General features: G+C 48.2%; 1 long non-coding RNA gene across 2 annotated transcripts; it reads right to left on the bottom strand.

Moving 5' to 3' along the window:
- Positions 1-922: 922 nt before the first annotated feature.
- On the bottom strand, positions 923-19,586 carry LOC148755162 (uncharacterized). 2 transcript variants are annotated; one of them, XR_016018881.1, is made up of 5 exons: positions 19,162-19,586; positions 15,121-15,211; positions 11,029-11,155; positions 9,088-9,338; positions 923-8,179 (listed from the first exon to the last, which is right to left on the bottom strand). It is a non-coding gene; the product is annotated as an uncharacterized LOC148755162 (long non-coding RNA). The 2 variants fall into 2 exon arrangements; XR_016018882.1 differs by lacking the exon at positions 19,162-19,586 and adding an exon at positions 18,009-18,442.
- Positions 19,587-26,619: the final 7,033 nt, after the last annotated feature.

Raw genomic sequence — 26,619 nt, 5'->3', positions numbered from 1 at the left:
AATTTCCTGAGCCTTAGTTTCCTTATCTGTTAAAGGAAATACTGTTAGTACCCACCTCCGGGTGTGTGTGTGTGTGTGTGTGCGCACGAATTAGCTCACATAACCTGTGCAAAATGCTTTGCGCGGTGCCTGACATGTAACAGTGCTCAGTAAATATTAGCTATTTTAACTCTGGGGAAGAAGAGGCAGTTCTTAGGCCTGTGGCAAAGGGGCAGGGCAGTGTCAGGCTGCAGAAAGTGATCGACTGTTTTCCTTTTGTGTGGCCTTGGGGACTCCCGCATGCAAGGGCTCTTGACCCCTGTGGCTCTCACAAGACCCCCAGCGGGACTTGTAGACTTCTCTGTGCTTATCAGTTCCTAGTTCCTGCTTGTTGCGCTTTTAGACCCACAAATAGCCCTGAAGAGGGAGTCAGAAGTTCTGACTCTTCTCTAGTAATAGATGTGGCCACACCCCCTGCTGCCACAGCTGGTGACACAGGCTTTTAGCATAATGGAAGGCATTTGGGGATCTATTTTTCTCTCACTGCAAAAGTATTACTCACCTCACTCCTCTGTGTCACAAGGAAGGAGAGGGGGGAAACACAATAAACTGCCACGGGTGAGTCAAGTTTCAATAGAGCATCTTTACTTGGAAGGCGCTGCTGTTTCTTAGGCATTCCTGAGACTCAAATTGCAAAGCAAGTCCTGCACTCGTGCTCCATTCTTCTTTCCTGCTGGGGAAGGGTGGCAACTGGAACTGTGTTTCGATTGTGTTCTTTCTAGGCTAGACAATGAGGGAAAGTGATACTCTCAAAGCTGGCTTCTTTAGGGCCTCCGGGAGGTTGGATCATGAACAATGGCGGGTTCTGGCCACCTCAGCGCTCGCGTTCTCCTAAGACATCAGCCTCCATCTGAGCTTCTCTGCCCTTCCCTTCCAGGAGTGGCCATGGTCACTCTGGTTTCTCAACTGGCTCTAAATTAAAAACGAGTGTGGACAACTTCTCCTTCCCTGACCAGCACACGGCTGTGGCCTTCTCAGCAAGTGTAGCACCTAACTGCCACTATGTTCCCTTCAGATAGGAGGCTGGTCGGTTCCCACTTAAGTGTAAATGTCCCTGACCTGCCTCAGAGATCCACCCATGGCCCTGACCTCTCTCAGAGGTCTCTTCTCAGGATGGCATGGGGTCTTTCCCCGGGAGGTGTCAAGAGAGAGGAATGCTAAAGAGAGGGGAGAGATGAGATCATTTTTATGATCGTTTGGTGTTTAAGCTGAAGGCGTTTTCTTACAACACGTTGTACTTGCATATGTTTTCTTATTTCCATGGTACAAAGCAATGGAAAGATCAGAAGGAAGGTAAAGGATAGGGTGTAGGGCAGAACGCACAGCATTGTTGAATTAACCAGCCTTCTGTCTGGCATGAGTCATATTTTGAGCATCTCAAAGGCCTAGGAAGCAGCATGGCAGAAAACATTGATTTTTAACGGACTTGGCGTGCTTGAGGTCTGCAGTTCCCGATGTGGGCTGATCATTAGAGTCATAGGGGGCTTTCTGATGACACAACTTCTGGGAATTCTGAGTCCCTGGACTTGGGTGAGACTCCTCATTTTAGAAGTCCCCCCAGGTGGTTCTGATGACTGGTCATGTTTGGGAACTACGAAGTCGGCCCACATTTTGAGGGAAGATGGTCACATATCATCCACCATCAATAAGGCAGTTCAGGTTTATTTCTAAACCTTTCGTTGTGAAATGTAACACACACAGAGAAAAGCACACAAAACAGAAAACGTGTCTCAAAGCAAACATCCACCTCCCAATTGAGAAACAACACTGCCAACAGATAACATTTTTTTGGCAACTCGCTAAACAAAAATTTTAAAATGTTCCTATTTATAGACCACTGGAGCTATTCCAGTTCTCTAGCACCTGAATTGCAAACCTGGGATTCTAGATGTAGCTCTAATACTCTTGGGCTTTTTTCTGACTTAAAAGAGTTGACTTTTCACCCTTCATAATCTTGCACTTGGATCCTGTAATTAAACCACAAGTCAGAATCTGCCTTCAAATCCCAACTCCTCCACTTGCCTGCAGCGTGATCTTGGACAAGTTACTTTACCTCTCTGGCCCTTAGGTTCCTCATCTATAAAATAGTAAGAATGATAACCTCTACCTCACAGGATTTTGTGAACATTAAATTTATTGAGGAAATTCAACATTGCCTGGCAACCGACTGTTTTCCTATCAGACCCCGTTTTCACTTTGTTCCTCTCCAAAATATCTTTTCCCAGAAATTATGCCCTCTCTCCCCTGTATCTGGGCCCTGTGCCAGAGGCCTGTGTCATTTCCATCCATCCAGAGACCAGCTTTCTTATCTCTTGCCTTAAAAGGAAACAAACAAAACCCCTCTTTGACCCCACGTCTCTCTCCTGCCATCACCTTATTTTTCTGCTTCCCCTCATGGAAAAGTTTCTGTAATTACTGTCTCTGTGTATTCGCCCTACGTTTCCTTTGTGCTCTGCAGTTGGGCTCCTGTTGTTCCCAAGCCACTGAGAGCACCCCGTCAAGATGACCGATAATGTCTGCATTGCCCCAGTTCGGTGGTTACGGCTCTATTCTGAACTCAGTTGGCCTTTCAGCAGTATTTGACAGAGTGGACCATGCTGAGAGTTGGAAGGAGAGCCTTCTAGACAGAGGGAACTGTAAGCGCAAAGGCCCTGAGATGGGAACATGCTCAGTGGGGTCAGGAAACAGAAAAAAAAAAAGCTGGTGTGGCCGGAGCACAGGGGGGAACAGTATGAGCCGAGAAGGATGAGCTCTGCAGGGGCCGGATCACGTGGCACCTTGTGGACTAGAGTGGAGCTTGGCACAGAGCAGGTGCCCAGTGTTCGCTGTTATCATTGTTATTATTAAGAGCTTAGTGGTGCCAAGTGGGAAGGGGGCTGGGTGGGGACGTGAAGGAAAATCCCAAGGCTGAGGAGCTTCCCATCTAGTTGAGGGTCTTAGACCCGTTACATCAGTAACTGGCCAAGAGCCTTTGAGCCGATGTCTTGCTGGTGAATTTGCCCTCACCCCCCCACTTTCCGATTGAATTGTGCCCCATCCAATCATACTCTCTGGATAATTAAGGTTTAGTTTTTCACTTAAAAGAGAACAAAAGTGGACTGTGCGTCTCAGGGAAGAAAGAGATGACTAAACAGATACCTACCATGAGATCACAGCGTGGGTTGGGGACAGAGCCCAGCCCTGCTGTCCAGTCCGCCTTTCCAGATCACTCCAAGGGATCCCTCCCAAACAAATAGCTGCTCTCTGCTCTTTCACGTGTGCCAAGCTGCACACCACACAAAGGAAAGTGGACTCTGGGAGCAGCCCTTTGGGTTCCTGCTGCAGCACATGTGATCCAAAGGGGGGATGTTTTTATCGTCCTGGCCACACACATCCCTACCACAGCACACCTGCAGGCACACACACACTCAATATATCCACACACTTAACACACACTCAGCACTCAGACATTTAATACACAGACACGCAACACACATACAAACACCCTCAAACATATAGTCAATACATGAGTATACTCAACAGATACACACATTCAGTGCACACACATACTCAACACACTACGCAGCAAATGCACATGGGCAATAAACACACACAGTCCACATTTGTGCACAAACTGAACACGCGTGATGCCAATGGACTATGAGATACTTCCCATTCCTTTGCCATTATTGCCCGGCATGTGGAAAACTGACCTGAGTCAGGAAAGATTCACCACTTTCAATTATAATTTTATGCCATTTATCTGCCAGATCAGAGTCGAGTGGAAAGGGGATCAGGAAAAATGAGCAGGTAATTCTTGCACATGAAGACACAACTGGCATAGGGCACTGTCTTTTTCAATATCTCTGCCTTTCTGTCTCTGTCTTTATCTCCAGTATGGAAAAGTTGGCCCAGAAGAGTGACCCATGTAGAAATGAACTCAACAAAAAGCGAATGTGCACTATGGCCTTTCAAGGAGACCTGTTTAAAATAGGCCCACACTGAGTTTACTCCCCTAAAGCTTGGTTGTTTAGAGAATACTCCAGATATCATCTGGGCAGGTTAATTGATGTTGGATGATATGAAACCAAAACTTTAATGAAGAATCGCATTAACAAGTGGAATAGATGATCTCGCCACATCTAAAATTAATTTGCTTTCATTTCCAGACTCTGACGCTAGCAGAGCTCTTCCTCAAAATGAGAAACCCATATAGAGCATTCTAGGTGATGGCATGTAAATGAGTAAGATCACTGTGTTCCCTGTTTTTGATTCCGGTAGACCATTCATATGGCAAGAAATATGCTAGGGAAGAATATATTCCATTCTTAATCAGGTTGTTTTCAGACTTTTCTGCTTCAGGACATTTTGTCATTACACTAGTTTTTGAGTGTGTTCCTCTGTTTCATGTCTGGTAGCTCGATTCTTGTTTTCCTGCTATGCTCCATTTTCAGCATTCCAGGCCAGTGTGATATCTTTAATCTCTCCGTTTTAGATTCTACAGCATCTGTCACATGTCTAAATGTGTCTGGCTCAATACAGGTGCTTCACTTGAAGAAAACCTAATAAAGAATTAAAAGTCAAAGTCACAGAGAAGGCTTCAGCAAGATTTCCTTCATAATTATCTTGGGAGCATTTGAGAGCTTGTTCCTCAGCATATGTCGTCAGTTTTGACTCAAACCCTTATAAAAAAAATTTTTTTAAGTAGTTGTCTTAGTACTTTAAAAGTTTTAAATTTACATTAATAATCTTATTTTGAAACTTCAGTGTGGCACTGATGGAAATGGGGAAAATAAAAACTGGTCCATCACCCACACATAGTTTGAGAAGCAATGCAATAAACAACATCAAAACCCAATAAATTCTATTCATGAAAAGACACACAAAGGATGAAAAACAAAGCCACAGAATGGAGAAAAAGATGTTTGCAGCACATTAATTATAAAGGAATTATAAGAATCAATTCAAACGAAAATGGGCAAAAAACGTGAACCAACACTTTACGTGGCAAATCCTAATGCTCGATTGAGTACTCGCCGAGCAAATTTTTTATCCCCATGGAAAAGAACAGTAAAATCACAACAAAAGCCACAGAGTCACCAGATCTCCCAAAACTAGGCCGCCCCACAATTCCCAGTGTTGGTGAGGACACTGAGCACTCTGGTGGGAGCATAAACCACAAAGCCTTTGGAACACTCTTTGACCACATCTTCTAAAGCTGAACATCAAGCCAGACCCCTGAGCAGAAATTCCACCCGAGACCTAGTCCTAGGAACCAACGAGAACATGTGCACAAACCCAGTGACGAAAGCAGTATGATGTGTGATAGCTGCAAAGTGAAAACAAGCCAAATGACCACCAGCCGTGCCCTAGATAAATAGATGGTGTGCTGTTCACACTATGGAATAGTAAATCGCAAAGAAGGCCATCTAGACACAGCTTCAGACAAAGACACTGACGAAGCTCACCAACTCCACCCTCCATCAATCTGGTTTCCCCACTGGACTTGCAGGACATTTCAGGGTCAGACTCTCCGATAAATTCAGTGATGTCCTAATGCCGTAGTTATTCCTGTGTGCAGAGCCTTCCCCTGCTGGGTGCCCAGACATTGCGTGGGTGTGAGAGGGTCCCTGAAAGGGTCTTGGGTGAGAGGGTCCTGGGCTGCCCTTGTCATTGCTGTGTTGTTGCTGTCACTGCATTTAAAAAGCATTTGGCCCTCAATAAGCTGGCTCTTGAAGCATAGGTACTTGTTCAGGGGGAGTCGTACAGGCCTCCTGCTCCTCCCAAGCTGGGTGCCTGCCCTTCTGAAAGTGTTTCTCTGGCTCCTGCTGCTGTTCCTGGCTGTGGGATGGTGTTGGGCCCATAAGATGCTTCAGTTGTTACGTCCTGCATTCCTGTGTTCACTCCCCTTGAGTTCAGTGCATTTTAAAATGGCTTTTTCCCCCATAAGATTTCAAACCATATACCCGTTGTCAAAGTAAGGTCCCCCAGAAGCCTTGGTGAAGGAGGCAGCCAAGGCCCTGGGTTCTGCAGACATAGCGCAGATTCATACCTGGGTGGGAGGCACACAATGAAAACGTTAAGACATGGAATAATGTGCAGAGTACCAAGGACCTTGCTTTTCCTCCAGAAAATAACTGGCTGCCTCTTTTCTTTCCCAGCTGCAGGCCCCTGCAGCCCCTTAACCATGTCTTTCAGCCACCTCCCCCCTGCCCACACAAAGATTTCATTTAAAATTTTGCCTAATTTCTCCAATAGCCCTTGTGGCTTTTTCCTTCTAGGAACCCTCAGAGTTGACTCCCAATCTGCCCCCGCCACTCCACCTCACCCCACCCCCATCAGCATCCAGGTAAAATAAGCTTCTGGAAGGATCCAAGTCACAAATCAGCTCAGCCCTGTGGTGGCTTTACGTTGAAGTGGGTATATTTTTATAGTGGTGAGTTAGTTGTATTTCTATTTTGTAATTAGTCAATCTAATTTAAAAATATAACATTGGTCAAACATGTACACTGTACAAAATTAAAAAGTGAAAAGGGGGGCACATGGTGAAGAAAGAGTCTGTCGCTCTCATCCCTGTCTCCGGCCACCCAGCCCCTTACCCAGAGGCAACACTCACCAGTTTCTGCCAGAGACTGTCTGTGCGTGTGTACGATCACGTGTGTCGTTAGCTTTGCTCTTTTTGAAATCCTCAAACAATTGCCTCCGACACCAGGCCTTTTCACTTGGCGTTTCTTGGCAATTGCACATGTAGCTCTGCTTTGTTTAAGGCTTCATACGACTCCACTATGCAGAGGTTCCAATGGCTGGACACTGGGAAGTTTTCCTAATTTGTGTCTATTACAGATGAGGCTGCTGTGAATAAGAACCTCTGTGTTTCCATGCCCTTCTCCAGACCGAGTTTCCTTGAGTAGTTCTTAAAATGCTTAACTTTTTATTTCAAGGAAAGAGGATGTGGGAAGTGAGGGGTCTTCTGCGGGCCTGCTGGGGAACCAGGGCTTTTCTGTCTCCCACCACGTCCCCTTGGGAGGACCACTTACCACCTAGAGGTGAGATGGAAAAACTAAGAATGGGCTGCATGAAATACAATAACATGTTGGTCAAGGTGCTTTAAGAAGTTGAAAACATTATACAGATATAACAAGGTGTGACTAAAAACCAATGGGGCAGATTCTACTGGAAGCATGTACTAGAACTAGCCACATTGCTTTATGTTTGGTCAGAAGGTGCCCAGAAGATTGAGAACTCCTAATTCGGACTGACTGAGGGAAAAACTGGACATTCATTGTCTCGTGTAGAAGTTCATGGGGTAGGAGGCTGACTTAGGCACTGCTACATTCAAATGCTCCAATGATGTCCCCAGGACTCAGTTTCTCTATCTTGGCCCCCTCTTCTGATGTACAGTTGTTCCCCCCCCGCCCCGTATCTGTGGGCAATATGTTCCAAGACCCCCAGTGGATGCTTGAAACCATAGAGAGTACTGAACCCTATATATACTGCTTTTTTCCTACACATTCCTACTATGGTAAAGTTTATAAATTAGGCACAGTAAGAGATGAACAACAATAGTAAAGTAGAACAATTATAACAATGCGCTGTAATAAAAGTTATATGACTGTAGTCTCTCTCTGATAACAAAGATGGCTGCTAAGTGACTCATGGGTGGGGAGTCTGTACAGTGTGGATCCACTGGACAGAGGGATGAGTCACGTCCCCGCTGGAGGGAGGGGGACAGTGTAATAGTGCATCATGCTACCCAGAACGGCCAGCAATTTAAAACTTTTGAATTGTTTATTGCTGGAGTTTTCCACTTAATATTTTCGGACCACGGTTGACAGGGTAATTGAAACCACAGAAAGCAAATCTGCGGATGGGGGTGTGGGTGCTGTCTTAGCTTCATTCTCATCAGTCTTCCCATTGTGAGGGCAACTTGGCCATAGCAGCCCAAGCTTCATGTCCCCTCAGGCTCTCGTACAGCAGGAAAGGGAAAGAATCTTCTTCCCTAGTAGCCAAAACCAAAATCCCAAAATGAATCTCCTTGACCCTGATTGGCCAGTCTTTGGTCAGGTGGCTATCTCTGAACCAGCCAGAGAAAATGGTTCTCTGCCTGTCCCAACATTTTCTGAGACTGAAGGCAAAGTCATCTCCACTGGAATCCTGTGGACTGAGAGGAAAAGAGTAGATTTCTGAACATAAACCCAGTGCTTTGCTGGCAGTAAGTGAAATGGACATGGGACCATCACGAAGTCCCAGGTTTTCACTGCATTTGGGGACTTGCCATTCACGCGCCTGTCATTTCAAAATTCTGGCTCAGACAGGTGAGCTCCCTTCGAATATCTCCGCGTTCTGTTTTAGGGACTGGTAGAAACAAGCAATTCGATGCATGTTTGTGGCCAAGAGAAATGTTTATATATTGAAGTGGCCTTTGAAATTGTTTCTTCCTTTATGAGACAGGAAGAAAACTCTTCTTCCTGTCACATAAAGAGGTTTGCCCTCCAAAGGGCTAGCAAAATGAATTTAGTTCTTAATCAGAATAGCAAGGAAAGCAAACACATGAAGGCTGAGCTTCCTCCCTCTGTACATCTGAGAGGAGAGCAGGTGCAGGAAACCCCACAATATAGGTAAGGACATTCAAACCAGGGCAAAGAGGAAAAAAGCAACCTTTGTTTTTTAATCCAACATGTGGTTGCTTTTAAGGTAAGCTCAGCCATGCTTTCACTGTCACAAAGGGAAAGTAGAGGAGGTCCCCAAATAAGGAGCTCCCCCAACTTTAAGTTTTGAAATAGCCAATTACGGGATGCAAATGACTCAAAATTGTCCTAGGACGTCAACGCTGAAATAAATGACGAATGTGCTCATTCTTTAGTTTTGTTTCCTCAGCCTATGCATCTGTTTCAAGTCCTCTCTGTATCTTTTTTCTGATTATTTTCCCAACTCCACCCCACCCTCAAATCTTCCTATCATAGGAGCTTGCCAGTCTCACTGAGCACAGGGGACACAGCAGGGCTCGCAACCAGGGAACAGGCCCTCCTGAGCTAAGGATGGCTACTCAGGGCCCTTTTCCCATCTCACCCCTCAGGTAGGTCAGCAGTTACCATCCTGCCCTCCACTCTACTTTTGGAGAGACTGGGGTGACTCTGGGGACAGGTGAGTCCCAGCAGGCAGGCTGGAGGGCGCCATCAGGGGCTTGGGTGGAGAACAGATGATCTGACAGCCTCGGGAGGAAACAGGATCAGAGGGGCTGTCGGCTCTTTTCCTGGCTTATGGTCAAGCAGTTCCCAACTCCTTCCTCCTCGTGTTTTGTTTCCAGGCAACAAGTTCCCCTACAAACAAGTACCCAAAACTGTGTCCACCCTCAGATTTTGCTTTGTTTGATCAGTAACAAGTTTTCACATATTTCAAATTTAAATACCTGTGGGTACAGAATGTTTACCCTTTAATTTGCCACAGGCCCCACCGGTCCCAGTTGCTTTCACAGGCCGGCTCCATTATGCCTTATCTGACTCTGACCTTCAGTGGGTGGGTGACTATTAGCCCTTCACTTTTATCACCTTAATTCTCTCCCCCCTTTCTCCTTCTCTGAAGTCAACAGCCTCAAGGAATGACAGCCTTGAGTGTCTGCCCCCTCCCATGCCCCACAGCCTCACCAGCCCCACTGGGCCCCCTGCCTCACGTCTGCCTTTGATGTCCTGAAACAAGCCATCCGCCTCAGAGTCTGCACTGTTCTGGTCCCTCTTCCTGCCAGGCCCTCTGCCTCCTCCTAGTTAATTCACACTCCGCCTCCAGATTTCCACCAAATGTCACTTCCCGAAGAAAGCCCTTCCTGAGGCCCAGGCAGGCCAGGCTGGCTCCCTGACATGCTCAGAACACCCTGCACTTCTGCTGCATAGCACTTACCTGTCTTGTAATAATCACCTGTGAAATTAACTATTAACTGATGTCTCCCCCAGCCCCTGACCTCTACCATCTCCTAGACATGAGCTCAGGGAGGGCAGTAACTCTGCCTTTTTCATAGTTGTATCTGCACCTCTTGGCACAATTTGAGTGCTCATTACATATTGATGAGTGAGTGAGTGAGTAAACGAAAGGATAGTTAGGATGTCATCAGACTGAGATGGCAGGGAGGAAAATTTCAGGAGACAGTATGAACCAAGTTCCCACGGTAGCACGGCGTGGAGCATCTGACGGTACTATGAGAAGTCTAGTTCATTCATAAATTCCAGCTTTGGTGAATGCGCTGGACTTCCTGAAGGCACCTCCGTGAGCAGGAGGCTGTCACACCGTCATTCTTTCCCTCACCACTCTGTCCCAAGGGTCCACCATGTGTAGGCAGGAGAGTTACTCAGCTTCTGTGGGCCCTTTGACTTGTCCCCAGAAAGTCCCCTTTTGCACTCCCTCTGCTAAGTTTTCCTCAACTTGCCCCGTCTGTTTAAACCCCTTACTCCATTTCCTCTTGAAATGAAAGCCATTTGCTAAAATCTTTCTCCATTTCTCTTTTTTCCATCTGAACTCTGGCCCTCGGCAGCACTTACATTTAGTGGAGTAGGGAGAACAGTCTTCCCAGGACAAGCTTTTCTAAATGTTTGTGATTTTACCCAAATTGTTTTTGTTTGAGGTTTAAAGGGATCCATTGACTTTTCTGACCCATTCAGGAACTTTGCTATTTTTAAATACGAGAGGGATGTGCCAAGTAATAGCAAATCGAAACCACCTCCACTGGTGAAAATTACCTTCAAGAAGGACAGACCATGGAGTATTTGAGATCTTGTTCCTCAGTATATGTTGTCAGTTTGGCTAAAATAAACTCATAAAAATTTCAAAAAAAGAAAAGGACAGACCAACTTTCAGAGGGCTGTTGAAGTAATGGAGAGGCGAGTCTGGGTGCCGGAGTTTGGGGTGCTGAGCCAGTTCTGACCCTGGCAGGGGGGCCTGCACAGCACTAGCCTGCCCTGCACGATGAGGGAGTTGGTCAGGTGCTGGCTTTCAAGCCCCTGTCTAACTCTGATGACTCACCTGAGGTCAAGTGCAGTGGATGTCACTCTTTCCCCCTTCACCGAAGCCCAGGAAAGCCCCAGAGCATAGGTCACCGTGCGGCAGCCTCGGCAAGCTGCCTGTGTCCCTAGATGATCATCATGACTGCCTGGGGTGGGGGGGTGTGTGTGCAGTGTGAGGTCCAATTTACAGGAATGGAAGGAGATTAGAGAAGTGGCTCTTTCTGTGTTCTGTGAAGGCTAAGACTCTCACTTCCACCCACGGGGGCTGTGACTCAGAAGTGGGCCTCATGATTGGTGTTATGGGTTGCATGTTTGTGTCCCTCCCAAATTCATGTTGAAATCCTAACCCCCAATGTTATGGTTTCAGGAGATGGAGATTTTGGGAAGTAATCAAATCATGAGGGTGGGGCCCTCCTGAGTGAAATTAGTGCCCTTATAAAAGAGGCCCCGGAGAACTAGCTCAGTCTTTCTGCCATGTGAGGATACAAGGGGAAGGCGACTGTCTGCAACCTGGAGGAGGGTCCTCGCTAGAATCCAACCATGCTGGTCCCTGATCTCAGACTTCCAGCTTCCAGAACTATGAGAAATAAATACGTGTTGTTGAAGTCACCCAGTCTACGATAATTTATTATACCACCCGGAACTAACACAGTGGGGATGGCAGAGGATTCTCTGCATACCTGGGGGGGGTCTCTCCATAGTCCCCTCAGGGGACCACTGATGGGAATATGCTGGTGTAATTTGGCAAGGAATGAGGAAAAGGCTTCCTCCCCTTCTGCACCCCTGTCCCGATCAGAGAGGCATGCTCATCACCAAAGGGAACACAGCGGTGGTCAATCATCAGGTATTTGCCTTCCCCTGGGGAATACATCATAGTGGAACAGAAGAAATTCCCGGAAGAGTCACTGGCTCAGGGACACTTACGGCCTGGACAGTTAATACTAAAGCACCAGGTTAATGCATCCCAGGACCAGATAACTAGGGTCCATGCACCTGGAAGGACCCCTAGAAGCAATGGAAGCACTCAAAGAAGCTTGGAGCTTGCCGAGGTTTCAGTGTTGGGCATGGGGAAGAGATGGTGAGTAGAGGAAGGCACAGGACAGGGGCTCAGGACTACATGTGCCTAGTAGTGTAAGCACTGTCGCCAAGTCAGACTGCCATGCCTTGTTTGTGAAACGACACGAAGTTTCCAGCTCCAAGCATGGCTGGCCTTCTGGCTACAGGCCAGAAGACCCCCATCCAGACCTTTCCACTCTCTCTAAATGCCTTTCACTGCTCTTTCACTGCTCAGGAAAATTTATAAGTCTCTGGTTTTCTTTAAAAAAAAAAAAAAAAAACCAGAAAGAAAGGCAAAACAAATACGACCTCCCTGCCAGGCCAGTGCTCTAGATGGAGTCTTACATGATGCAGTATCCCCAGCCCTTTGCCACTTCTGCCCTCTGTAGGACGTCTGGGGACAGCGAGACACAAGCCTGCAAGCCCATGCATTCTTTTTCCTCGTTTTTGCTCTTTTTTCAAGGTCCATTCCTGGGTCACCTTCCTTCCTGAAGCCTCCCCTATCTACGCGGTCCCCCTGAGCTCTGCTATAGAAATAAAGTGCTGCAACCCTGTTCTGACCCACTTGATTACAAGCAGTATGAGGGCAAGAACCATTCCTGTGCTGTTTGCCTATGTATAATACCTATCATCTAGGACAGTAGCTGGCACATAGTAGGTGCTCAATAAACATTTGCTGATTTAATGAATTCCATTTTTTTATTGTTTGTCTTGTTTCATGTATGCAATTTGGTTGCCCCAAGTGGACTGCAAGCTCTTCAAAGCTTAACCCTGGTTTCATAACGGTGTTTGTAAAATTCTTGTCCGCTGATTCAGGTGGCCAACAGAGCTCAGTGAGAGTAGTTGGATGGAGGGTTGTGTAAGGTTGAATGTCCTTGCCAATGCTGTCACTAGAATGCAATTTGACAATACAGATCAAGAACCTTAAAACCGTCCACATCCCTCGACTTGGGAATAGTACTTCTATAAATCTATACTGAGGAAATTAATGCACATGTCATCAATATTAATAAAACAAGAGTGGCTGCAATTTACTAAATACTTATATGGACCAAACACTCTTCTGCTGGCCACTTTACATATATTCTTTCATATGAGCCTCCCAGGAGAGACGCACTATGATCCTCATTTTACAAATGAGAAAACTGAGGTTCAGAAAAATTGATGAAATTTGACTATGATCATATCCCTGGTAAATGGAAGAGCCAGACTTTGGCCAAGGAATATCCCACTCCAAAGCCAATGCACAGTATCCTTGTAACAGTGAAAAATCATAAGCAATCTAAATGTCTAGCAAGAAAAGACAAATGGAGTTAATTATGATATACCCACAATATGGAATATGATTAGCCATGAAAAATAATGTTTTTGGAAGACTATTCAATGACATAGTAAATACTTTAAATAAAAAGTTATGTGGGGCCTGCCTGGTGGCTCAGGTGGTTGGAGCGCCATGCTCCTAAACCCGAGGTCACCGGTTCGATTCCCACATGAGCCAGTGAGCTGCACCCTCTACAGCTAAGATTGTGAACAATGACTCTCCTGGGAGGTCGTAGTGGAACTTCCATGGTCTGCCATGGACTACCTGTGGGCTACCGTGTGCTGCCAGGAGTGGCTGGTGGCCGGCAGCCAGCATGAGCAGCCGTGAGCTGCTGTGAGTGGCTGACTGATGACCGGTGACTGGCGACCAACTGCCCCAGCAGGGAGAGGGGGCGGAGCGCAAGGCTCATAATACCAGCATGGGCCAGGGAGCTATGTCCTACACAACTAGACTGAGAGACAATGGCTTGAGCCGGAGAGGGGGGCAGAAGGTGGAACAAGGAGAGGAAAAGAAATGTTATGAAAATAATAAGTGACTGTAGTGGGTTGAACAACCGCCCCTAAAAGATATGTTCAGATGTAATTAAGTGAAGGATCTTGAGATAAGATCATCCTGGAATATACAGGTGGGTTCTAAATCAAATGACAAGCATGCTTAAAAGAGACGGAAGAGGAAAAGACACAAAGAAGTGTAGGAGGCCATGTGAAGATGGCATCCAAGATCGGAGTGATGTGATTATAAGCCAAGGGATGGCAGCACCCATGAGAAGCTAGAAGAGGCAAGAAGCAGGTTACACCTTGGTTTCAGACTTCTGACCTCCAAAACTGTGCGTGCATACATTTCTTTTGCTTTAAGCCAACAAGTTTGTGGCAATTTGTTGCATCAGCCTCAGGAAACTAACACAGCTTTCTGGTCATATATGACTTTAGAAATCTTACTCTTGTCATGGAAATTTAGACCCACTGCACTCTGACCCCAACCTACATCTCAAGCTGACAAGCATTCTGCCTCAAGAAATGATGTCCTTTCTCTCCTGGCCCTGTGTCCCTTGAGGTGTCTATCTGGCCAAGGAGATCAATATACATATAGACACACACCTATGTGATATAAAAATCTATACTTAATACCACCACTGGCAACACTGTCCAAATGTCAAGCTTTGCCCTCGGCACTAGGGACACCGTGAAGCCCCACTTCCGTTGTGTAGTGCTTTCCAATTTGCAAGTCACATCCCTCTGCATTAGGGTACTTCATCTTCACCCCACCCTACAAGGTAAGTAAGGCAAAACATTTCATACCTGTTTTGCAAATGAGTAGACTGAAGCTCCAGAGATACTAAGTGTCTTGCTCAAAGTCATGCAGTAGGGCAGTTTAAACCCAGCATCCCTGCCTATTCTTTCCATGATACTAAGCTCTCTCCAACCCCAGTGTTTTGGAAGTCCAGGGAGAGGAAAGTGAAATCTCACAGCATGGATCAAGGCAGGTTTCTTAGAAGAGGTAGCATTTGAGCAATCTTGTAAAATGCTATTAATAGAATCCCAATAGATCAGGGGTTGGCAAATTATGGTCTGGGGGCTAAATCTGGGCAGCCTCCTGTTTTTGTAAATGAAGTTTTATTAGAACACAACCTTGCTCATTCATTTACACAGAGTCTATGGCTGTTTGCATGCTACAACAGGAGAGTTGGGTAGTTGTGACAGAAGTTGTGTGACCTGTTAAGTCAAAAATACTTACGATTTGACCCTGAGCAGCAAAAGCTTGCCGATTGCTGCCATAGATGGATCCACGTGTGTGGGAGGAGCTTGTGGGGCTGGAGGGTGAATGCCTACAATATAAGGAAATCCACAGCTTCTGGTTAAAAGTAATATTCAATTCCTTGGAGTAGCTATCTTTCTAGTCTTATTAAATAGCAAACCCTTATATGGTATCTATTATGCGCTAGGCAGTATTTTACACACAACTATTGTTTCTTGTGTATTATTATCATCATTAACCTCATTTTATACATGAGGAAATAGGGACAGAGATCAAGTAGCACGCCCAAGCTTACACAGCCAGGGTTCAAAGCCAGCAGTACACGCCAGAGGCTGTGGAACCGCTCCATATGGCTTCTCACACCCTTAGGAATCCTGTGCATTCATTAATTAATTCAACAAGAATGCAAGGAGCCCTGCTGCGATGCTATGCTAAGAGGCATGTGTTTCTGCTCAGGCATTTTCCTGATAGCCCCACATACCCTACCTGGGAGCAGAAAACACTATTTGCAGAATGGTGACTCTCTTGGTGCACTGGCCTTGGGAGGTTAGGGAAACTATGACAGAGCAAATGAAAAGGTTTTTCCGGAACAAGGACAAAGAGCTAAAGCCATGAAGCAATGATCAGAGACAGAGTCACCAGCTGAGTAAGGGAGGGAGGGAGGCTGTGGGGCCCTGTCATGACGCCCAGGACTAGTCACCGGCCGTGAGGACGTCTCACATCCACTGAGGCTGCAGGACCGGAGAGGATGAGAATGATGGGCAAAGGGAGCTCCAGCCCCGTCAGCATCAGTCAGTGTGGTTCAGGTCCCCAAATATCCTAAGGTGCGTGATTTCTCAGCCCCGCACCCCGCAAAGGTGATTGGTGCAAAAAAAATTAAGCATCTGGCATCTTATCAGGAGACACAAAATTTCATACTGATTATGTCATCTGAGGTGGGGGAAGGAAGGAGGCCATTCTACTGGAGTATGTTTAAGAGGACACAGGGCTCACTGGAACAGGCACCCACCTGCAGAGCTGAATTCACCTGTCCCTGGCCTCCTGCCACTCCACCCCCAGCTGCTGGGGAGTTGGGAGGAGGAAGAGAAACTGTCTACAGTCGTATCAGCTCTCTCCACCCACAAACCCTGCTTCCCAGCAACAAGCCTGGGAGGAGAAAAACAGGTTGTACCTTAGCGCGTCTCTTGTCACATAAATCCTTCCCATCCCCACCCCACCAGCCCAGTACTGAGAAGAAGAAAGAAGAATTGATGGAGACTCCCTGGCCCTTGGGAGGTATCGCAAAATGGCATCAGTCATAGGGTCGTGGGTGTAAAGTGAAAAAAAAATAAAAAAGAATACACTCCACCCCAAACTAAATGGAATGAAAGAGAAAAATACTTGAGTATGAATAACAGGCTGCCTTCTCAAGATAGCTGCATTATCTGGAGGCCGACCAGAAGGCAGGAAAGGGAACTCTTCCCAAGATTCTTAATCATTCTGAGCTGCCGCCCTCAGGGGACGTCCACCTCCCGCTATCTGCCAGGGACCTCAGCTGACAACTGCTGGTGAGCTGGCCAGCTGAGGGTTTGGGGGACCCTCACAACTCAAACAGGAAGGCTCTAGAGAAAAGAGTGGAGCACCAGAACCCACTTTAAGGACACACAGAGCCTGGCTTGTACCTCAGCACCTCTGCGCCTGTTTCCCGGTGTGCTGGTCCAAACCAGCAAGTGCCACCATTTACTTAAATCAGCAAATGACTATGGAGAGCCTCCCTATGCCATTCAGAGGTCCCAGAGGTACCAAGGGCCTAGACCCTCCTCACACAATGCTGAATGTCTAGTGGGGGACGCAGACCCAAAACAGATAAATGCTGAAATGTAAATGACACTGTGCTCTGCAAGAGAAGAACCAGGTGCTGAGAGGGAAGGTACCAGAAGCCCTAAGTTAGTTGGGGGCTCACAGGAAGTGTCGAGGCAGCTGTACTGCCTTGTGGTGGGTGGGCTGCTGAGGCAGGCTGTGGGAGGGGGAAGCTGTGCAGGCAGAGGAAACCACACCTGCAGAGCATGTGGCTTAGGCCACCAACGACCCAAGTTGGGTACAAAGGAGAGAGAGACATGAGAGGGGGACAGGGCTCAGGCAGGGACCAAACTGATGTAATTTTTACTGGGTTTTCCCCAGCGCTCTGGTCGCCAGGTACCAAAGAGAGCAGCCCTGAAATTCTTTCTCAGGATATTCGTGTGTTGTTTGCTTACTGTTTCTCTCTGTCTCTGTCTCTCCTTTATGTTTCTCATTGCATTTAAACCTAATGCCTGTAGGCTTTCCCACCCTGCCTGTGTTTCAATACCATCCTTTGCCTTCTGTGAGCTATACTGGCAAAAACACATGTCTAGGAAAGAAACCAGAAGACATGAGAAAGACCTTCTGAGGGCCCCTAAATTGGGGGTTCCTTCCCTGGAGACCCCACTCTCTGTCCAGTGCGGAAGTCAAGGCTGTTACAGTGCTGGAGGGGAGGGAGCCAGGGGCTGGACTGGAGTCCTGACTCCACTCCCAACTGACTGTGTGACCTTGAGCAAGTCACTCACGCCTCTGGATGTTTGTTGCCTCCTCTGTGAAATAAATGGATCACACCAGGTCAGAGGGTCCTGACCTGGGATCCATAGGTAGGCTTTAAGGGGATCCAAGAATCCCAGAATTGCACGTAAAATTTAGTGGACATGAGTATTATGCATTTTTCTGGGGAGGGTCGGTGGCTTTCATTCAATTCTCAAAGTGGATGAGGACCCCAAAAAGGACTAGGAACACCTGGCCTGGGTGATGTCTACGAACCCACAGCTTTTACGATTGTTAGACTGTCAGCTTGGAAGTCTCCCCAGAGGTGCACTTACTGTAAAGCTGAGGAGCCATGAGCTTTCGGCCAGGGAGGGAAGGAGATGCTGGGAGTGATGTAGGCAGGGAAGGGAAGCCAGGTTACAAACAGGAAGCGCGTCTACATTTCTGGTCAACTGCCTGAAGAGATCTCTGAAAAAAGAGAGCTGAATCCACGGGATAGCAGCAAACTGCTGTGATCCCCCAATCAAAGTCAATATTCATTTTGTATTTAACTTTGTTTTCATAGTTTTGTATTCTTTTTATTAAGGAGTAGCCCCAAATTGTTAAGCCTTTGGATACCATACAACCTGGCTTCGTTCTTGGATCTAGAATGTAACCAAGGCTAAGATGACCCAACAGGAGGTGACAATCAGGCACCTGGGGGTGGGAGATGTCCCACACTCAGGTGCTGCTCTGACTGGCCAGCTCTCTTCTCACTGGGCAGCTTAGCTATTCTAGTTCCTGTTTCCCTTCCCTTCCCTTCCCTTCCCTTCCCTTCCCTTCCCTTCCCTTCCCTTCCCTTCCCTTCCCTTCCCTTCCCTTCCCTTCCTTTCCTTTCCTTTCCTTTCCTGTGAATTCCAGGGAGTGGGTCGAAAATGACCTGAAAGAGGGGCCAAATTCCCTGGAACAATGGCCCGGTATTTTTAACGTGGGAGTGGCATCTGCTGTGACTCAACCCCATACCGGGCCAGGGACAACACCTCCTTCAGAGTAGCCACTGCGCTCTGTTTCCCGCAGCCCAGCTGCGTTCTGCATGACCGAATTGGACACCTCTCACTTCCTCTGCGAACGGAACTTGGTGTTTGGATGACGTACAAGCAAGTCGGTTGTACAAAATAGCACATCTTCACCTTGATCTCCCTCTCCAACCCCCAAGGCCTAAAAACAGAGAAGAGACAGAAAAAAGTAACACTTGAAAGGAACTGGGCTTCAAACAAGCAAAGACTTTTATAAGAGCCACAAGTGCTACACTCAGGACTGGAGCGTGACCCTGGTGTGCTCCTTGAGGCCCGTTGAGATCTCAGGTCCCCAACCCACTGCTGTGCCAGGTCTCTGGTCTGTGGTCTGGACTCCAGCAACCATTGCCCACCTTCCTGGCTGTGTGACCTAGGCCAGCAGGTCACTGAAATCACACAGTTCTCAACCTGTCCAGCAAGTAGTACCACTTACTCCGAGCCCTTGGTTCTTCATCCTCAGGGGAAGGCTTACATGTTTTGTAAGAAGTAAGAGAAGTAACCAGGTGGCACAGGTGGAGTGCCCAGCACCCAGCAGGAGCCTCCTTCTGAAGCAGCAAGACGAGCTGGGGGATGTGATGCAGCCACTGGCCCTGCGTGAAGGTCGAGCTACTAAAACACCTTCCCCGCCTTGGAAGTATCTCCTGCCTGCACCTTCTCCCACCCCAACTATAGGCCAGGGCTAGTGGTCCAAGCTTCAGGCCTTGGGGGGTGGGCCACAGCCTCCAGGTCCAGGGGAAGCCATCTCCACATGAGTCACAGGAGTCCCCACTCCCCACCTTTACAGATGCACAGGGGGACAGATGTTTTGGCGTCTGGCCCCGCCCATTTCCTTCCTGCTCATAGGTGGGGGAGCTAGACCGCGACATAACCATGAGCACATCCTCCAGGAATGATGCTTCTTTGAAGTTCTTGGCTGAGTTCAAATAAGCAAATAAATGAAAATATCTACAAGTCACGTGAGGCAGCTTTGGTTTGCGTCATCCGAAACGACCGCAAGGTTTCTGTTGGGCCGCACTCACACCGCAAAGGCACGGCTCTCCTCCTATGTGTCTGGTTTGTCTGAAGATAAACCGGCAGGGGGGCCAGTGTGCAAGTCAGAGACGCTCAGCTGCAAACTGGGCACGTCCCTGACACTCCTGGGCCTGGCTTTCCTGTTTGGGTGGGACTTTGATGCCCACCTCAGAGAGATGTTTGGAGGATTAAAGGAACATTACTTAGCTTAGCACCCAGCACATAGTAGGTGTCAGCACTGATCTCACTGCCCCCGCTCCGTCCCTTCCTCTGACCGCACTGTCTCCACATGAAGCTGCTCACCCTCCAGTCCCACCAGCGTCGGAGGTCTGCTCTCCCTCATCGGCCAGTTCAGCCTGTGACTTTGAACTTCTTTGGTTATGTGCCCGCCCTCGTCCCCTTGCACTGCTCACTCCCCGGGGTCCTGCCTGCCCAGCTCGGGGCAGTAAACCTAGCCTGGGGTCAGTTCCACAACAGCGGCCACTACAAGTCCTCAGCTAGGGAACCAGCCCCTGACCGCTGGCCCATTACAACACAGAGGCTCCAGGAGTTCTCAGTCTCCCAGGAGTCAGAAGGGTCAGCTGGGCTCCCACCCCCAACAGGTGATTTCCTCATAAGGAGGAAGAGGTGGATGAGGAGGAGGAGGAGGAAGTCACAGCCTTTGGAGGCCTGTTCCTGGGATGTTGTGGTAGAAAGAACCAGAGTTCTGTCTTCATGGGCTTTGTGCACGAGCTGGGATGGAGTGGGGCCACCATCAGCCTCCATCCTGGTCCCCACCTTCTCTCCCATACCCTTTCGGCCTCGAGATGGCCAGTAGCACAGCCGCTGCTTATCGAAGCTCTCCATACTTCCATCGGCTTAGGTCTGCGTCATAAGCCTTGGGTCTGACATCCTGGAACGCCTTCCAATCTGCCTGAGTAATGTTTTCCTCTGGTTTTGAAGTTTCTGCCAAGGAGGAATGCCGCTGGAATGCAGCCTCTACGACACCTGGGCTGCCAATCCTCAGCCATGAGGCTGACCCAGCTGTCTCACCCATCGGATGGTGCGGCTTCCCAGGTGTGGGCCAGGGGCTGTCTGGTGAACCAGCCACACTCTCCCAGCAAGCATGTCTCCAAGACAGGCAGCCCAGGTTAAGGACACAGTCTGCGGCTGGGAATGATTATAACAACAACAAAAATGAACAATAGTAGCTAGCTTATTAACGCATGTCTCTGAGCCAAGCACAACCCATTCAGGATCTAATTTTATCATCCCAGGCAACCCAATCAGACATTAATATCCCCATTTTACATATGAGAAAACTGAGGATCTAAAATTGAGCAACTGGCCTGAGGCCGTACAGTGGTGGAGCGTGTGTGCCAGGCAGCCTGTAGCCTGTTCTGACCACTGTACTCTGCTCCCTCATGAAAAGGAGTGAAGCTGACTCTGAGCCCACACAGCTTTAGAACAGCAGGTTTAATCAGCATTAATGACTGAGTGTGTTTGAGCAAAGCTGCCTGCAACCAGCAGAGGGATTCCCCTCCGCCATGGCTACAGGTGGAAATACAAATGGGATGGAACTAGCCACTCCTTGCCTGCCCCTCCCGGCCTCCCCATTACAGCCCACTTTCCTCTCCCACATGTTTTCCAACCATTGCCCAATGTCTACCAGAAAGGAAGAGAGAGATTTTTGTTGAGCACCTACAACATGTTAGTTTCTCTTCATCATCTATGTAATCATCATTCCAGGCCTGTAAGGGTGGGTGTCATTCTTCCCATTTTATAGATGAAGAAACTGAGGTTCTGAGAAGGGAAGCAACATGTGCAAGATCACTTCATTGGAAGAACTGGGCTTGAGACAAAGCTAACCTTGATGTAAAGCCTGTACTTAGGCTTCCACACCACAAAAGAAGAGAACACCTCCTAAGTAGCCAAAACGATTTCAGAAGCTTTGAGAGCAGGGCCACACCTGATTGGGAAGGAGTGGATGGTCAGGGAAGGAGAGATTTTTCCCTCCTCTGGTGAGCTCAGCCCCAGATCTCCCCTTCTCAGGCCAGCTGATCAGCCACCTGACAAAGGGAAGGATGTGTTGGGCCCCCAGCAGACAGATATCTGCAAGGTAAGCCACCTGTCACTAGCGTCCTGTGTAATACACTTAGCACAAAGCATCGGGAAGCACCAGACTAAGAGGTGTGACTTCCGGATGCCACGGTCCACAGGAGGCTCATCCAGTCTGGGAACGCTGGGCCTCCTGGGACCTCGGATTGCACACGCTTTGTCCACCAGTCTGCCTAGCAGCTCACCCCTCCACCAGCCAGAGTTTCCCATGGCCAAGAGCGGGGCTGGGCTCTGTGCCTTCCCTTTAAGGAGATCTCTTGCCTGGGACCACCCAGACCACAGGCTCTGATGCACCCACTTGCTACCTCTCCCTATAGAAACAGAGGTGTGTAGGGGCAGGTTGATTGCATGGGGTTTGAGAAACTTCAAGCAGTGCACGTAACCGTGGAGTCAGGCAGCCCTGAGTTAAATCCCAGTGCCTCGTCCCATCAGTCGGGTGACCCTGGGCACAGTATGGCGTCTTGTTTCAATGTTCACATTTGTAAAAATGTGTCAGTAACACCTCTGCCATACTTTTGGTTCAACCAGAAACTTCACATAACCAAGTATCCCAATGCCTGATACATAGTAGGGACTCTAAGTTAAAGCCTTTTAGTTTTTATTATGATATTAAATATCTCTAAGTTTCATACAATCGGAAAGAAGAGCTCCAGAATAATCCCAAATAATGGAGCAAAAAAGCCACTGATTGAAATGTTCTCTGGGACTAAGAACTGAAGGACGGTTATTTAGTCTGGAATAAGAGGGTGGTGATGTCAGAAGAGGAAGAGGAAAGAGGACAGATCCATCTCAGGTGCTGTGCTTGCACCATAGTCTGTGTGAGAGAGAGAGAAAGGGTGAGTGTGCCAACAGGAGGGGACACACATTCAATAGCCTAAAATTCAGTCCCCATCGTTAAGCCATTTATACAGAACTGGGATTAAAAAAAAAAGAAGAAGAATGTTAAAATTAACATTTGTGAGACACAAGGAGCCATAGGAATATAGAAACAAGAGAATTCACTTCCTGCGCAGGTGGGGTCCTGAGTGATTTGCCATGCTTCCTGGAGGAGGTGTTATTTGAAGTGACTTTGAAGACAGGATAGGATTCTAACAGGTGGCAAATGGGGTGGGAGGAAAAAGGCAAAGAGGATTGTTGAGCAAAGCCATGAAACAGGAGACAACCGAGGGTGCTCAGTGAATCTCAGGTAATATGGAAAAAATACCAAATACCAAAATATTCTTACTAGTTACTTCTGTGTGGTAGGATGTATTTTTTGTACCTTTCTGAATATTCTGAAGTCTCTAAAATGAGCATGGATGATTTTTATATTCAAAAAAAATATCATTTTTAAAAAATCAGCATCAATAGCAAAATGAGCAAAAAGACAGTTCTTCTGAGGCTGAAGATAAAGAAGCAAGAATTTTGAAAACTCCAGGAAAGTGGGCAGCAGGGAAGGGGACTGGTGTCCAACTGGGATCTCAGCCTCGGCACTGTTGAGTTTCTGGGCTGGATATTCTCTGTCCTGTGCTTGTAGCATCCTGACCTCTACCCACTAAATGCCCGCCCACCCTCCTGCACTAGTTGTAACAACTAAAAATGTCTTCGGACATTTGCCAAATGTCCCCTAAGGGTCAAAATGACCCCTGGGTGAGAACCACTGCTTTAAGCCCTGAAATCTTTGATGTGAAGGAAAGTCATCCTTACCTAGTTTCCTTCACGCACAAAGAGGGGAATCCCCTTACTGTGTCCTTACTCTCCTGAAATGCTTCCTTCTTCCATCCAATCCCACCCCAACCAGAAGACAGAAAGCCTGAACCGAGGTCTCAAGTCTTAACATCTCCCAGCTATATGACTTTGGGTGAGTCTAATGGCCACTCTTCACCTGACGGCCGTCTTCAAATGACGGGTCGTCTAGATGAGCTTTAAGATTCTATGAGCCAGTGTGTCAGTGTGCCACTCTCCTTATTCTGTAAACGAAGAGAGTGACATTTGGAAATGGTGTCTTGCCCAAGGCCACGCACCTAACCATTAGCACAGCCATTGCTAGAACCCAGGTCTCCTGATTTCTGCCTATGCCCCCCTCCACCCTATGTTTTCCTTCCATGTCCTCCATGGATTAGAAGCATTGCTTCCTTGTGCCAAAGATAAGAAGTAAAATGGAGAGTAACTGGGCCACTTATATGTGCCATTGAGTGAGCAAGGCCACAGAGAAACCTCTCTGTAAATAACCGCTGTGCCAATGACGTGCCTTTCTGAATGAGCCACAGCAGCACGCAGGAACACAGGGCTAATTGGCTCTTTCCAGACAGTGGAGAATCTGGGGGTGATGAATTGTGTGCAATTCAATGGCGGGTTGCTGTGACAGAGGGCTGCAAATGCCACTCTGGGGATGTGTTAATGAAGGCTCTGCAAGCACAACATGAGAGGCAATTATTCTGTTCTCCCTGGCACCCGCTCTTCCTGGCAGGAGCGCTGCCGACAGGGTTGGCAGCAGTTCAGCAGAAAGTTCACCGAGAACCAGATGGAGAAGGAACAGAACTTGCTGTCTGGACCAGCCATCGCCAAACAGACGGAGTGCTTGTCCATCTGCGTTACCCTTCTCCTGGAGGACGTGAGGAGGAGGTGGCATAGTGGGAGGAAGAAACCCAGCTGGTGGATGGAAAGAGATCTGGGCTGTTTCCGGCCTGGGCGGAAGCCTCCATCTCTGGTAACTCGACAGCCTCTGGGGCTGCCTTCTTTCCTGGCCTGGAGATGCCATCCAGATGGGGTGGGTGCCAGGAGCCATCCCAAGGCAAAATATGAGCAGGGGGGTGAGTCAGGAAAAGAGGGAGTGAAGGCAGATCAGTTTGCAGACAGGAGGCATGATATTCACTTCCCACACAGACCCAGCTTCTCTATCCCACCTTCACGCAGGAGAAAGGTGTCCAGGGGACAGGAGCTTTGAGGTGCTAGAAAGGGGAGTTTGTCATCTTCTCCTGCTTGGGACCAGCCCTATCAGTGCAATTGTCCAGGCATTTGTGGCCCCCCCACCCCCGCCCCACACACAGGAGCAGTCAGATTAAAACTAACATTCAGGGCAGCTATGAGGACCAGTTGAGTCACAAGGGCTTAGGGTAAATGGTCCCACCCATGTCTTAGGGTGATGTTTGGGGCAGGAGCAGGTTAGAGAGTCTGTGGGGGGGCATGTGAGCCCAGGTCTTAGCGGCAGATTCACCCCACCCTAGCTGTTGGCATTTCCAGGCCAGGACGGTTTGTTCTGCTTCCCAAAAGGCCACCTGCTACCGCCTCAGTGAGTGTCACTGGCTCCAACCACATGCCTCCTTCTCTATTTCTAACCGTGCTTCAGAAGATGGCCGTACCCCCTAACACTCCCACCCAGGAACTCACTGTCACTAACTCTAGTGGAGCATCATCCTGGGCTAGTGACCTGGTTAGAAGAGGGATGCCGGGAGTGCGGACAGGTCAAATGAGGTTCGCAGAAAGGGGGAGAGGAGAACCTTCTGGGGGCGGCTTCTCCTGATGGAGGGGTTGAAAGGTTGGAAGCCAAGCTGTCCTCAGGATGAATTAGACTTAGTCCTGGCAAGAACTTGGGCTAAAATAAAAGCAGCACCATCCCAGGCCGCCTGAGGACTCTCCGTGGGCCTGTATAGCACCAGCATGAGCCTGGGGTGGTCACTGTTTAGGCCTCAGGTAACGCAGGCAGAGTGAAAGGACAGCCTCCAGGGGCTGCAGGGAACTCTCCAAAGGATGCCCCTGCTCAGGGAAGTACCCCCAAACTCCTTAATGCATCGTGCAGGACCCTCTGACGCTGGGGGTCTTTTCACCTTATGCTCACCCACCCCAGCACTCACCTTTCTCCCCACTCAGTGGACAGCGGAGCAGAGGGTTTCAAACTTGACTTGTATCAGAACCACCTGGAAAGAGCATCAAAAAATCACAGCTTCTGGGCCTCATTCCCTGAGATTCTGATTCAGGAAACCCAGGCAGGACCCTAGATGCTGCATTTTTATCGGGCATCCTGTGAAACTCCCAGGTAGGTGGTCTCTGGATGCCACTGTGAGAACCCTGGTTCCATGACTAAGCTCAGACTCTGAGATTGGATCAGAATTTAACTCCCTGGTGTGCTGCTTCCCAGCTGCAGGACCTCTGAGCCTCGGTTACCTGGTCTGTAAAATGGGAATGATGACAATACCTTCTTCATGCTGTGAGAATGAAAGGAGATGATTGATACAAAGGCCCAACAGATAACCTGGAAGGCAGTGAGCACTTCATATAAATGTTAGTTCTTATATCTGCTGGTGTCCCAGCTGTTCCCTGCTCCCCCCCCCCCACCCACACACATAAGTGCTCAATGTACAATGACATGTTTGTGGCTCTGACTCAAAGCTGTCCTATTCTTTAGGGACATTGCAGGTGATTTGTTCATTGTTTGCAAAGCGATGCCTCTTTGCCGCCCCTGAAGGAGGACCCCATTTTTCTGCCCCAAGATTGGATTAAAATCCTGTATTTGGCCATTTCTCCATGGAGTAAAGAGATGAAAGACTCTCTCCTGGCACCTACACCCAACTTACCCCAAGTGTTGGAAAAGTGTCTTTGACAGCTTGATGACTTTTTTGGCTTTGAAAAGAAAACCCAAGTCTGCTTGTGAATAGTACCACTGGCTGTGTTGGGAGCCTGAGGGAGCGGGCGTGGGCTGGGCAGAGTGGGTGCTAAGGCAGGAGCCTTGTGAGGACGGGGAGGCTCTCTGCACAGGCCGTGGGCAGCCGAGCCCTCTCCAAGCCCTGCCCACCAGGTCATAGCC

Source organism: Rhinolophus sinicus, chromosome 15, assembly GCF_057876585.1.
Source record: "Rhinolophus sinicus isolate RSI-liver-muscle chromosome 15, RSI-T2T, whole genome shotgun sequence".
Lineage (NCBI taxonomy): Eukaryota > Metazoa > Chordata > Mammalia > Chiroptera > Rhinolophidae > Rhinolophus > Rhinolophus sinicus.
The sequence above is the reverse complement of the archived record's forward strand: the minus strand, read 5'-3'. Positions and strand labels throughout refer to the sequence as shown.